Source organism: Arachis stenosperma, chromosome 10 (genome assembly GCF_014773155.1).
Source record: "Arachis stenosperma cultivar V10309 chromosome 10, arast.V10309.gnm1.PFL2, whole genome shotgun sequence".
NCBI lineage: Eukaryota > Viridiplantae > Streptophyta > Magnoliopsida > Fabales > Fabaceae > Arachis > Arachis stenosperma.
In genome coordinates this window covers 19,976,150-19,985,938 of record NC_080386.1, presented here as the reverse complement: position 1 = coordinate 19,985,938, position 9,789 = coordinate 19,976,150, and positions in this window count along the sequence as shown.

Sequence of the window (9,789 nt, the reverse complement as noted above, 5' to 3'; positions counted from 1 at the left end):
TAGGTATATTTACATGACATTCATCGCTTAATCCACCCTAAACTTTAAGTAACTCACATAATCTTCCTAATGCATCTACACTCATCCTTAATTCCCAAGTACAATTCCTATCGCCTCCTCCTATGATGCGGTTTAACACATTCCGTCTTAAGGGATTAGAATTAATTCCTCTATTTCTAATCAACAAATGTCCCCTTCTCCTATTTCTCAAATAAAGAAAATGCAAACATCAAAACTAATATTGTAGCTGTCTCAAGCTCAGTCTGAATCATAAAATAAATAAAAAAATCACCTAAATTGATTAGAGTGGTCCAATGATTCCATTCTTCCCTAACAACAAATCAAAAATAAATCATAATTTATTATAAAATAACATAAATACTAAAAATAATCAACAACAATAAAAATAACAACATAACCCACTAATTATTTTATTTTTGCATTCAAACAAATAAGAAGAGTTCAATATAATTTTTTCCATCCATTATTTCATTTAGAACAAAATATGTTCAATCATTCATTTACAGCATTATTGTATAAATTAAAAATTTTAACATTAGAAAGACAATTTCTCTTGTTCATATTCAATTTTTACATTTTCAAATCACAAACAATATAAATAAATAAAAATAACAGAAGATAGAAGAACGTAATAATTTAAAGTAAAAAAGTACAAATGAAAATAAGAAGCAAGGAGAGGAGGGGTAGAGTTATACCTACGTGACTGACAAAGAGAAGAACACGTGAATTCTAAAAGTTGTGACAAGCTCTAATAAATAATTTGCTGCTGAAATATTGTAGTTAAATTAATTAAACAAAAAAATAAAGAGGAGAAGAAGCAAAGAAGAAGAAAAAGAAACAAATGAAAAGAAAGAAGAATAAGAAGATGAAGTACTAAACAACAGAATACCTGAGAAAAAAGAAGAAGGGGCCAAAAGAGCAAGAAGAGAAAGAGAGGAGACAGAGAGCAAGACCTGGGAAGTGAAACGAAAAAAGAATCAAAAGAAGAGAAGGAAGAAGAAGAGATGAGACAGAGAGCATGGAAAAGATTACCTCGAAGGAGAACGTCATTACAGAGAACACATCAAATTAGGGCTTTTGATTTAATTTAAAAATGGTAACAATGGAATAATAAAAATATCTATGGGTAAAATGGGAAAGAATTTTCATTAAAAAATATGTGTTCACTTTGTCAAATCCCATGTCTATCATTGTCCTTCATAAAAGAGTGGACACAAAAGTAAAGAAAATTGTTCTAGAGATGATGTGTCCAATGTCTATGTCTCTGCTACCAAACATGTTTTAAACATTCACTGTCCATGTCTCTGTGTACTGTCTCCAAAAACAAACGTAGCCTAAGCGCTTACCCAACTTAGCAAGAGATACAACTCAGACATAAGAAATAAAACAGAAATACAATCAAAGGAGATCTGAATTAAATCTTAGCTTTTCTCTCCAAGTTCCTCTCTTTGTCTTTTCTCTCAATGGCTATTTCTTAATGGCTCTCTTTTATGCCTTTTACCACTGAATAGAAATAAAGACAAATATAACATACAATTAGAATACTCAATGATAAACTATGAAGAAGATGATGATTCACAACTCAAATTCTATATGTTAAACCCAAATTCTGAACTCTCAAACATTGTTCTTTATCTTGGCGGAATGCTCCCTTTAGTGTAAGTGCAATACTTCCAAGACTTCAAACTTGGTTTGTGAGATTTTTACTCTTCTCCCTTTTTGGGTTCTCTCTCCTTGAGTAGAAATAAAGATAATTTTCCTTTTTGTATGAGCTCTGTTCCTCAGCTAAGGTTTACTTCATAAGTCAACTCCTTGAATCTTGAACCAGTTGAGATCTTACCTCTTTTTTCTTCCATTGGTCCAAAAATCAGGGATTTAAAATTAGAAATAAGCAGTGTAGTAAGGTGTGCAGTGGCAGCTTCATAGATCTTGGATTCCTCAATGGGTTTGCCAAATCTAAGCCCTTAATCTTGTGCTTTGTCTCCAAGAAATAATATTGGCCATTGATTCACAGTAGAAAAAAGTAACAACCATTTTCTTCATATTTTCCGAAATGGTTGTGCAGAGGGAAAGTAATTGACTTGCATGTAAATGAAAACAAATTACCTTTAACCCTTCTGGTAGTAGAATACTCACATTAGTCTTAAAATGCGATTAATTCTAGTAGTGGAATGCGAGTGTACAAGACATGATAACAGCAAGAAGAGAGTGTTTTTAAAGAGTGATTTTTGTATCGCGATGCAAATAATTAGAAAAAATATAAGGCGGTTAAGAAAGAGACAAAAGTGGCTGTAAGTGAAGCAAGAACAAGAGCATACGAGGATCTCTACCAGTTTTTAGGCATGAAGGAAGGAGGAAAAGATATATATAGAATCACAAAGATCCGTGAAAGAAGAATGAGAGACTTGGATCAGGTTAAGTGCATAAAGAATAAAGATGGAGAGGTTTTGGGTCAAGATGAGAAGATCTATGAAAGGTGGAAGAGCTACTTCTACGAGTTATTTAATGAAGGATAGAATAATCTTCCGAGCCTTGGTCAGTTATGCACAAGGAAAGAAGATCAAAATTTTGACTACCATTGAAGGATTCAAGACTTCTAGGTTAAAAAAACTCTAAAGCGGATGAAAAATGGCAAGGCAGTAGGGCCCAATAATATTCCAATTGAAGTTTGGAAGGGCCTTGAAAAGAAAGGCATCAGTTGGTTAACCAAGCTTTTTAATAAAATTTTAAGGTCAAAGAAGATGTCAGATGAGTGGAGAAAGAGCACTTTGGTACCTATCTACAAGAATAAGAGGGATAGATATACAAAGTTGCAGAAACTATAAAGGGATCAAGCTCATGAGTTATACCATGAAGTTATGGAAAATGGTGATAGAACGGAGGCTAAGAAAAGAGACACAAGTAACAGAGAACCAATTTAGTTTATGCCAGACAAATCCACCATTGAAGCTACATACCTGTTAAGAAGGATGATAGATTGGTATCGTAGTAATAAAAGAGATCTACATATGGTGTTTATTAATTTGGAAAAAGCGTATGATAGGGTGCCAATGGAGGTCTTATGGAAGGGTTTGGAAAGGAAGAGAGTAAGGATCACATATATTCATGCAATTAAAGATATGTATGATGGGGCTACAACTAGTGTAAAGACTCAAGGTGGTGTGATAGAGAAATTTCTTATTGGTTTAGGATTACACTAGGAATCATCCTTAAGTCTATACATTTTCACATTAGTCTTGGAAATACTCAGAGTATATTCAAGAGTCTGTGCGATGTGCATGCATTTTGCCGATGATATCGTCCTTATGAGAGAGTCAATGGAAGACCTAAATAAGAAGTTGGATTTATGGAGAGAAGCTCTAGAAGTGTATGGTCTGCGCATAAGCCGAGCACAACGGAATATATAGAATGTAAGTTTGGCCGCTGAAGGGAAAATCCTAATACAGATGTGAAGATTGGAGAAAATATCCTATAAAAAGTTAAAAGTTTTAAGTATCTTGGGTGTATCATACAAGATAATGGAGAGATTGAACAGGATGTAAATCATAGGATCTAAGCAAGTTGGTCAAAATGGCAGAGTGCATCTGGTTCTATGTGTGACAAAAAAGTGCCTTTAAAACTTAAAGATAAATTCTATTGTACTGCTATCAGACTAGCTATGCTTTATGGTACAGAGTATTGGGCAACCAAAAGAGAGCAGAACATAAGTTCAGTGTGGCAGAGATGAAGATGTTGAGATGGATGAGTGGTCATACGCGATTGAATATAATAAGGAACGAAGATATAAGAGAGAGAGTTGGAGTAGCACCTATTGCAAAAAAAGATGGTAGAATCGCATCTCAGGTGGTTTGGACATGTGAGAAGAAGACCGACAGAGCACCCAGTCAAGAAGGTGGATGAGATAGAAGATAAACAAGGGATGAAAGACAGAGGAAGACCTAAGAAGACCATCCATGAGGTGGTCAAACGAGATCTACATGTAAAAGGTCTTTCTATAGACATGATACATGATAGAGCTCAATGATATCATTTGATCTGTGTAACCGACCCCACTTAATGGGACAAAGTTTTGTTGTTGTTGTTGTTGTTTAAAGGCAAACGTATGTACCATTATTATGTTTCATAAATAAAAAAAAAAGAGAAAAAGACAAATTGATTCTTGATTTTTTTAGTCTGTAGACATTTAAGTCCATAAGGATTTGAAAATACATTTAAATTATTGATCTCTTCAAAATCTGGACACATCGATCTCTGGGTCTAATTTGTCCTATTTTAAAAACTCTTCCACGTGGGCATCCTTATTGGCCAGGTCAGTACAATGGAAGTCATGTTTCATTTTTTGTTGGGTCTGACAAATTCAAGTGAACAGTAGGAATCAATGTGTCTAGATTTTGAGAAGGTCAAAAACTTAAAAATATTTTCAAATTCTCATCAACTTAGATGTCTGCGAACTAAAAAATTAAAGACCCATTTATCTTTTTTTTTTTCATAAAAAATATTTTGAGGTAGCGTTAGACAGAAATAAGAAAGTTTTCACATATAACACCCACTAGGGGTGGCAGGAGTACCCGAACCCGCCCCTACCCGCTTGGGGCGGGTTTAAACCCGACCCGAGGGCGGGGCGGAGTCAGGGACAGGGTAAACCCGCCCCTACCCGCCTCGGAGTACTTAATATATATATATATATATGTGTGTGTGTGTGTGTGTGTGTGTGTGTGTGTGTGTGTGTGTGTGTGTGTGTGTGTGTGTGTGTGTGTGTGTGTGTGTGTGTGTGTGTGTGTGTGTGTGTGTGTGTGTGTTTTTTTTTTTTTTTATGAGATTAGGGTTTGCCTCCAGTCCACCAACCATCAAACCCCAAGTCCCCAAATCCCTAGTTGGTCGTCTTCTTCTTCATAGTCATAGAACCAAAGCTCTTTGCTCCTCAGCTCAGCCTCTCATCCCCTTCCCGCCATTGCGCCGTCGCTTCGCAGCTCCTTGCCATCGTCGCAATTCCTTGGCGTCACCACTTAGTCCCACTGCTCCTTGCTGTCGCTGCTCACCTCCCGCCTGCCGTCGGCCCGTTGCTGCTCAACCGCACAACTCCTCGCCCTCGTTGCTCAATCGCGCAACTCCTCACCCTCGCTGCTCAGCCGCACAGCTTCGTAAGTTCCTCTCTCTCTCTCTCTCTCGTGCTCTCTGTCTCTCCATCATTGTGAGATCTAAGTTCTTCTCTTGTTCTTCCACAGATTCATCGCTTGGTCACCGTTGCTGTAAGCTTGACCGTCGTTGTTGCATGTGAGCCTATCACTGGAGCCCTTTTTCTCTATCTCTGACCGCCGGTAAGTCTTTGAGCCCTTCTGTCTTTGCAGATTTGCCATCCCACAAGCATGCTCTACCAGATTTGAAAAATTAAAGTTGTTTTGATTGATAAGAAGTGCATAGTTAGTTTTGATAACAATATTTTTGACTGATAAGAAGTGCATGTTTAGTTTTGATTTATCATTTTTATGCATTTTGAATTTTGATTTTAGTCTGATTTTGCAATTGTCATTGAGTACTGAATGGACCCTTCAAGATTAGAGTGATTTGGTTTAGGAAAGGGAATATGTCCAAGGTGTTCTAATTATGGAGAGAATTGGGCATTTAAAATTAGCAGAATTAGTAATGTGCGGCAGTGTTATCCTTGGTAGGGAAAAAAATGGAACAAAGGAATAATTGCACCAGTAACAGGAGGTTGGTGTGTCAACTTATTATATTAGGAACAAAGGAATATTAATAAATCAATAGATGAATTTATTATTTTGTGCATTTATACTTTGAATTATGATTTTTATGCATTTTAAATTTTGATTTTATTCTGAATTATGATGAAATCAAGAAACAGGAAATAAGCTATAGACATATACAAACAGAAAAAGAGTTTGTTTGCAGTTATCTAATTTGTCACGTCAACAAAAAAAGAAGAGGGTGGAGGAGGGAGACGGAGAATGTCATGCGAGTTGTTTAAAGTGGCCATTTAATTTAATTCAATTGGATTAGCATGTATTCTCACATTCTCATCTAAATATTTCATGTGTTACAATTCTATTATATATAGAACTACAAGAATGGCCTAATATGCGAATGTATGGTTATTGATTTTCAAGTTTCATTCATTATTTCTTCTTATTATTATTTTTTAAAAATGTTTTACATTTGGAGAAGTTATGATTAATTTAATCTCCAGATTTTCATGGTCTGCAATACATTATACAAATTCATTTCGTCCCAAATATGATCATTATGATGATCATGTGAATTCAAGATCACATAGATAGTTGAAAGATTGTGATTATGCTCATCAGTAGCCAACAGTTGATTTAATAGCATCCAATATTTGCATAAAATAAGTGGCAGAATTTGTTATGCATTCTGATTTTTCATTTATGTATTCTGATTTTTATGCATTTATGATATGATTTTAATTTTATTGATTAATCTTTATTTATGTTAATTTTTTACATAGTACCAATTAATTTGTTAATTGTTATATATTTTTATTTTTAGGTTTAAATCTTGATTTGCAAACTTTTATGCTATGTTTGTTTGAGAGGAAAATGGAAGGAAAGAAAAGGGAGGAAAGAAAATAGGAAGGAAAATGATTATTTTCCATTGTTTGGTTGAGAAGGAAAATTAGAGAGAAAAGAAAATGGATGAAAAAAAATTAGTGGTGCCCACCAAATTTTTTTCTCTCCAACATTGGAAAGAAAATGGAGAGAAAACTAATATTTCTCTCTCTACTTCCAATATTACCCCTTCACTTTTTCAATATATATTATAATATATGGGTAAAATTATTTTTTTATAACATTTCTTTCTTTTTTATTTTTCTTTCATCCAAACACATCTAAAAAAAAATAAAAATTCACTCAATTTCTTTTCTTTCCTTTCTTTCCTTTCTATTTCCTTCCTCTCTATTTCTTTTCTTTCTTTCTATGTAGATATTGAAAGTGATCAAGAATAAAGGTTGAAGATTTTTTTATATCTAATATTGTAATATCTTTATTATGATGTCAAATTTGTAGTGATTTAACACTTTTTTTTATTTCAAGTTATTTGAGCTAATGACATTGTATGAATTTTTATGTTTGTATTTTAATTTATTTATAAATTTTAAATTTTGGTCTTAATTTAAATATAAATATATAAAAATTAAAATATTTAATTTTTATAGAGATGAAAAGAGGCTAATTTTTTTTGATATGAGATCAAATTTGGTGTAATACTGGGTTATGGAACTTGGGGGAGTTTTACATCGTTGTGACGGCGTTCAGGTAAAGGGAAGAAATCGGACGGTCCGATTTATTGCAGTTGAAAGGGGACGCAAATCGGACCGTCCGATTTGTGGTTTATGGAAGGCAGTGCATGGAAATCGGACCCACCGATTTCATGTTTTACATTCAAATTTTTTTGGGTCCAAAGAAATCGGACCCAACGATTTTTTTGCTGGATGAAAAAAAAATTTTACAAGTCATGAAATCGGACCCAGCGATTTTCAAACCATCACACTTACGTAAAACACCATGTACTCTCATACTCATGTGATACTCCATCTTCTTTTCAATATGAAAAATAAAAAGGTGATGAATAGAAGTAGGGCAGATATCCAAAAAAACGAGTTCAAATACTGCAATTTACTACTCAAAAATTATGGAATAGTACTTTGAGTGATAGGACGACAGAACAGGTCAGTAAAAATTCCCACTGCCACCCCTAACACCCACTTTACTGGCATAGCGCTATGACACGTACGAATAGTTATTAGGTTTGTGTTTTGTCTTGTAGTCAGTAGTGCATTTATTAAACACTTCCTTAAACTACATATTGAAAAACAAAAAAAGTCAACCATATATAAAATCTTTGAAGTGTTGTTGGACGTAATTAGTTAAATTGACAGTTATTGGAGTCAAAACTGTTAGACTGCGGCATGGGTTAGTTATGTTGGATATGTAATAAAACTTTTTTTTGTATGGATAATAAGAGGAATATTTTTTGGACCAACAAATTAAATCTAGTAATAGAGATTAATACACTTACTTAGAGTGAATTGGAGCCGTACTTTATATTTATAAGGACAAAATATTTTTTGTTTTTTTTTTTTCTTACTCCTTTAATGCACCGTGAATTTTCTCTCTCTCTCTCTCTTGATATTTACACATTTTATTCATGGATATATTTATTTTTTGGGCCAAGAACATTTATTTGTTAAAAGAAAATAACAAATATTCAAGTTTGGATTAAAAACTTAAAATATTGAAAAAGAACTTAACATAAAATTTGTTTAATTATCTATTAAAAATTTGAAATTTATATTTAATTGTCGACTCAAACTCTATTTAGAGGATGGTGTAAAGTCGTTATGGATAAATAAATATTTAAAATAATTAAAAAAAAGTGTTCAGTTGACTAAAACAAATTAATGATATTATAGTAACAATTTAAAATAAAATGTTTAGTTGTCCTTTAAAAATTTAAAATGTAAATTTAATTGTCAGGCTAAAACTAAGATATTGCAAAATTTTAAACAATTTGATTATTAATTTGAGCAAAAATATACTTAGTTGATTATTAGAATTAACTGAAAACTAAGATGCCTCTTCAGATTTTAATAATTGTTATACTATACCCTTATTTATTACTTTAAAAAACACAAATATCTACAAATTTAAGTTATACTTAGTTGTTTAAAATAAATGATTAAATTAGAACGGTTGTTGTTAATAATAATAACAATAACAATAATAATAATAATAATAATAATAATAATAATAATAATAATATTTATATTATTATTATTATTATTATTATTATTATTATTGTTTAAATACTCTTTTTTTTATCAAAATACTTAATTTTTATTCTTTTTCTTTTTTCTGTTATACAACAATATTTGTTCTTTTTTTCCTTCTTCGTCGTCACAGAATCAAAAACAACAATAATGAAGTAAAAACAAAGAAAGAAAAGAACAACAACAATTCATTAGAAAAGAAGAAAAAAAGAACAATCATCACCATCTCTCTCAACTCTGAAAAAAAAACATTCAATACCATTTACTGTCAGCATTCTCATTTTCTTTCTCCATTTTTCTTTTCTATTCAGAATAAGAAGAAACAGACGCAGAACAAGAATAAAATTAAACTAAAATCAGAATCAACAACAACAATAGAATCAAAATCAATGTAATTAATAAAATCAACAAATCAACAGTGTAATTAACTAAAAAAATAGAAGCAGAAGAATGAACGATGTAATTAACAAAATCAATAAATCAAAAGCACAATTGGAACCCTAGAGAGGAGCAGCGGTGATTGGTGAGGAATAACGGCATCTACATCGGTCCCAAATTCCATCAACGCCTCTCTCGAAGCAGCAGCGAGAATCAGCGACGAAGAGCAGAGCAGCGGCGACACGCGAGGACGAGGAGCATGACGCGGCGAACTAGCGAGGAGGAGGAGCAGCAACAGAACGCCAACGCGACAAACTAGTGAGGAGGAGCAAAATGGCGACGCGGCGGACATTCTCTCTTGCCGATCTGCTAGCGTCAACGTCCGTCCTCTCCATCATAGGCAGTGTCGCCACCTTCCCTTCCCCCTTCTTCCCCCATTCTCTTTCTCCCTCTTGTCGTTCTCTTTTTGTTTTTTTCTTTTTATTTTATAATTTTTTTATTTAAGGATATTTGGGTCATAAATTATAAAATTTAAGTAAAAAGAACGATTTTAAAACAAAATTAAACCTTAGGAACAATTTTGT